The sequence below is a fragment of the Oncorhynchus tshawytscha genome, unplaced genomic scaffold (assembly GCF_018296145.1).
Source record: "Oncorhynchus tshawytscha isolate Ot180627B unplaced genomic scaffold, Otsh_v2.0 Un_contig_5396_pilon_pilon, whole genome shotgun sequence".
Classification (NCBI taxonomy): domain Eukaryota; kingdom Metazoa; phylum Chordata; class Actinopteri; order Salmoniformes; family Salmonidae; genus Oncorhynchus; species Oncorhynchus tshawytscha.
In genome coordinates, this window is record NW_024609471.1 from 61962 (window position 1) to 67999 (window position 6038).

Consider the following 6038-nt stretch of genomic DNA (forward strand, 5'->3'; position numbering starts at 1 on the left):
AAGGAGAAGTGAGGAGCACATTTTAATAGCTTCAAGTTATTCCCACAGTGCACTGCTGCTGCATTACACTAGTCGGGGTGGATCGAAACGTTATTTCCACAGTGCACTGCTGCTGCATTACACTAGTCGGGGTGGATCGAGACGTTATTCCCACAGTGCACTGCTGCTGCATTACACTAGTCGGGGTGGATCGAGACGTTATTCCCACAGCACACTGCTGCTGCATTACACTAGTCGGGGTGGATCGAGACGTTATTCCCACAGTGCACTGCTGCTGCATTACACTAGTCGGGGTGGATCGAGACGTTATTCCCACAGCGCACTGCTGCATTACACTAGTCGGGGTGGATCGAGACGTTATTCCCACAGTGCACTGCTGCTGCATTACACTAGTCGGGGTGGATCGAGACGTTATTCCCACAGCACACTGCTGCTGCAGTTACACTAGTCGGGGTGGTTCGAGACGTTATTCCCACAGCACACTGCTGCTGCATTACACTAGTCGGGGTGGATCGAGACGTTATTCCCACAGCACGCTGCAGTTACACTAGTCGGGGTGGATCGAGATGTTATTCCCACAGCACACTGCTGCTGCATTACACTAGTCGGGGTGGATCGAGACGTTATTCCCACAGCACACTGCTGCTGCATTACACTAGTCGGGGTGGATCGAGACGTTATTCCCACAGCACACTGCTGCTGCATTACACTAGTCGGGGTGGATCGAGACGTTATTCCCACAGCACACTGCTGCTGCATTACACTAGTCGGGGTGGATCGAGACGTTATTCCCACAGTGCACTGCTGCTGCATTACACTAGTCGGGGTGGTGGATCCCACAGCGAGACGGGGTGGATCAAGACCTTATTCTCACAGCGCACTGCTGCATTACACTAGTCGGGGTGGATCGAGACGTCATTCCCACAGTGCACTGCTGCATTACACTAGTCGGGGTGGATCGAGACGTTATTCCCACAGCGCACTGCTGCATTACACTAGTCGGGGTGGATCGAGACGTTATTCCCACAGTGCACTGCTGCATTACACTAGTCGGGGTGGATCGAGACGTTATTCCCACAGCACACTGCTGCTGCATTACACTAGTCGGGGTGGATCGAGACGTTATTCCCACAGTGCACTGCTGCATTACACTAGTCGGGGTGGTTCGAGATGTCCGTTGTACGAGCAGACAGGCCTTACCATTGTCTTTAAGGAAAAGGTAAATGGATTTTCTTACACGTTCTTGTACACAGAATAATTATGAATGAGTACAAATAAAGATTTTATTAAAAAAATAAACTGTCTCTTGATGACTTACAGTTTCAATACAATGTATCACTTTGATGTATGACTGCATCACTGCCCTTTTAAATGAACATGTCAGAGATGTCCCCTTCTATAGGTCCACCATCACTGAGACATGTCAGAGATGTCCCCTGCCATAGGTCCACCATCACTGAGACATGTCAGAGATGTCCCCTGCAAAAGGTCCACCATCACTGAGACATGTCAGAGATGTCCCCTTCTATAGGTCCACCATCACTGAGACATGTCAGAGATGTCCCCTTCTATAGGTCCACCATCACTGAGACATGTCAGAGATGTCCCCTTCTATAGGTCCACCATCACTGAGACAAAGATCTGTCAGAGATATCCCCTTCTATAGATCCACCATCACTGAGACATGTCAGAGATGTCCCCTGCTATAGGTCCACCATCACTGAGACATGTCAGAGATGTCCCCTTCTATAGGTCCACCATCATTGAGGCATGTCAGAGATGTCCCCTGCTATAGGTCCACCATCACTGAGACATGTCAGAGATGTCCCCTTCTATAGGTCCACCATCACTGAGACATGTCTGAGATGTCCCCTTGTATAGGTCCACCATCACTTGAGACATGTCAGAGATGTCCCCTTCTATAGGTCCACCATCACTGAGACATGTCAGAGATGTCCCCTTCTATAGGTCCACCATCACTGAGACATGTCAGAGATGTCCCCTTCTATAGATCCACCATCACTGAGACATGTCAGAGATGTCCCCTTCTATAGGTCCACCATCACTGAGACATGTCAGAGATGTCCCCTTCTATGGGTCCACCATCACTGAGACATGTCAGAGATGTCCCCTTCTATAGGTCCACCATCACTGAGAGACATGTCAGAGATGTCCCCTTCTATAGGTCCACCATCACTGAGACATGTCAGAGATGTCCCCTTCTATAGGTCCACCATCACTGAGACATGTCAGAGATGTCCCCTTCTATAGGTCCACCATCACTGAGACATGTCATAGGTCCACCATCACTGAGGCATGTCAGAGATGTCCCCTGCTATAGGTCCACCATCACTGAGAGATGTCCCCTTCTATAGGTCCACCATCACTGAAACATGTCAGAGATGTCCCCTTCTATAGGTCCACCATCACTGAGACATGTCAGAGATGTCCCCTTCTATAGGTCCACCATCACTGAGACATGTCAGAGATGTCCCCTTCTATAGGTCCACCATCACTGAGACAAAGACATGTCAGAGATGTCCCCTTCTATAGGTCCACCATCACTGAGACATGTCAGAGATGTCCCCTTCTATAGGTCCACCATCACTGAGACATGTCAGAGATGTCCCCTTCTATAGGTCCACCATCACTGAGACATGTCAGAGATGTCCCCTTCTATAGGTCCACCATCACTGAGACATGTCAGAGATGTCCCCTTCTATAGGTCCACCATCACTGAGACATGTCAGAGAGGTCCACCATCACTGAGACATGTCAGAGATGTCCCCTTCTATAGGTCCACCATCACTGAGACATGTCAGAGATGTCCCCTTCTATAGGTCCACCATCACTGAGACATGTCAGAGATGTCCCCTTCTATAGGTCCACCATCACTGAGACATGTCAGAGATGTCCCCTTCTATAGGTCCACATCATCACTGAGACATGTCAGAGATGTCCCCTTCTATAGGTCCACCATCACTGAGACATGTCAGAGATGTCCCCTTCTATAGGTCCACCATCACTGAGACATGTCAGAGATGTCCCCTTCTATAGGTCCACCATCACTGAGACAAAGATGTCAGAGATGTCCCCTTCTATAGGTCCACCATCACTGAGAGACATGTCAGAGATGTCCCCTTCTATAGGTCCACCATCACTGAGACATGTCAGAGATGTCCCCTTCTATAGGTCCACCATCACTGAGACATGTCAGAGATGTCCCCTTCTATAGGTCCACCATCACTGAGACATGTCAGAGATGTAGGTCCACCATCACTGAGACATGTCAGAGATGATAGGTCCACCATCACTGAGACCATCTATAGGTCCACCATCACTGAGAGACATGTCAGAGATGTCCCCTTCTATAGGTCCACCATCACTGTCCACCATCACTGTCAGACAAAGATGTCAGAGATGTCCCCTTCTATAGATCCACCATCACTGAGACATGTCAGAGATGTCCCCTTCTATAGGTCCACCATCACTGAGACATGTCAGAGATGTCCCCTTCTATGGGTCCACCATCACTGAGACCTGTCAGAGATGTTCCCTTCTATAGGTCCACCATCACTGAGACAAAGACATGTCAGAGATGTCCCCGTCTATAGTTCCACCATCACTGAGACAAAGACATGTCAGAGATGTCCCCGTCTATAGTTCCACCATCACTGAGACAAAGACCTGTCAGAGATGTCCCCTTCTATAGGTCCACCATCACACTATAGGTCCACCATCACTGAGACATGTCAGAGATGTCCCCTTCTATAGGTCCACCATCACTGAGACAACTGAGACATGTCAGAGATGTCCCCTTCTATAGGTCCACCATCACTGAGACATGTCAGAGATGTCCCCTTCTATAGGTCCACCATCACTGAGACATGTCAGAGATGTCCCCTTCTATAGGTCCACCATCACTGAGACAGAGATGTCAGAGATGTCCCCTTCTATAGGTCCACCATCACTGAGACATGTCAGAGATGTCCCCTTCTATAGGTCCACCATCACTGAGAGGTCCACCATCAGAGACATGTCAGAGATGTCCCCTTCTATAGGTCCACCATCACTGAGACATGTCTGAGATGTCCCCTTCTATAGGTCCACCATCACTGAGACATGTCAGAGATGTCCCCTTCTATAGGTCCACCATCACTGAGACATGTCAGAGATGTCCCCTTCTATGGGTCCACCATCACTGAGACCTGTCAGAGATGTTCCCTTCTATAGGTCCACCATCACTGAGACAAAGACATGTCAGAGATGTCCCCTTCTATAGGTCCACCATCACTGAGACAAAGACCTGTCAGAGATGTCCCCTTCTATAGGTCCACCATCACTGAGACATGTCAGAGATGTCCCCTTCTATAGGTCCACCATCACTGAGACATGTCAGAGATGTCCCCTTCTATAGGTCCACCATCACTGAGACATGTCAGAGATGTCCCCTTCTATAGGTCCACCATCACTGAGACATGTCAGAGATGTCCCCTTCTATAGGTCCACCATCACTGAGACATGTCAGAGATGTCCCCTTCTATAGGTCCACCATCACTGAGACATGTCAGAGATGTCCCCTTCTATAGGTCCACCATCACTGAGACAAAGACATGTCAGAGATGTCCCCTTCTATAGGTACACCATCACTAAGACATGTCAGAGATGTCCCCCTCTATAGGTCCACCATCACTGAGACATGTCAGATATGTCCCCTTCTATAGGTCCACCATCACTGAGACATGTCAGAGATGTCCCCTGCCATAGACACCATCACTGAGACATGTCAGAGATGTCCCCTTCTATAGGTCCACCATCACTGAGACAAAGACATGTCAGAGATGTCCCCTTCTATAGGTCCACCATCACTGAGACATGTCAGAGATGTCCCCTTCTATAGGTCCACCATCACTGAGACATGTCAGAGATGTCCCCTTCTATAGGTCCACCATCACTGAGACATGTCAGAGATGTCCCCTTCTATAGGTCCACCATCACTGAGACAAAGACCTGTCAGAGATGTCCCCTTCTATAGGTCCACCATCACTGAGACATGTCAGAGATGTCCCCTTCTATAGGTCCACCATCACTGAGACATGTCAGAGATGTCCCCTTCTATAGGTCCACCATCACTGAGACATGTCAGAGATGTCCCCTTCTATAGGTCCATGTCCATCACTGAGACATGTCAGAGATGTCCCCTTCTATAGGTCCACCATCACTGAGACATGTCAGAGATGTCCCCTTCTATAGGTCCACCATCACTGAGACATGTCAGAGATGTCCCCTTCTATAGGTCCACCATCACTGAGACATGTCAGAGATGTCCCCTTCTATAGGTCCACCATCACTGAGACATGTCAGAGATGTCCCCTTCTATAGGTCCACCATCACTGAGACATGTCAGAGATGTCCCCTTCTATAGGTCCACCATCACTGAGACATGTCAGAGATGTCCCCTTCTATAGGTCCACCATCACTGAGACATGTCAGAGATGTCCCCTTCTATAGGTCCACCATCACTGAGACATGTCAGAGATGTCCCCTTCTATAGGTCCACCATCACTGAGACATGTCAGAGATGTCCCCTTCTATAGGTCCACCATCACTGAGACATGTCAGAGATGTCCCCTTCTATAGGTCCACCATCACTGAGACATGTCAGAGATGTCCCCTTCTATAGGTCCACCATCACTGAGACATGTCAGAGATGTCCCCTTCTATAGGTCCACCATCACTGAGACATGTCAGAGATGTCCCCTTCTATAGGTCCACCATCACTGAGAGACATGTCAGAGATGTCCCCTTCTATAGGTCCACCATCACTGAGACATGTCAGAGATGTCCCCTTCTATAGGTCCACCATCACTGAGACATGTCAGAGATGTCCCCTTCTATAGGTCCACCATCACTGAGACATGTCAGAGATGTCCCCTTCTATAGGTCCACCATCACTGAGACATGTCAGAGATGTCCCCTTCTATAGGTCCACCATCACTGAGACATGTCAGAGATGTCCCCTTCTATAGGTCCACCAT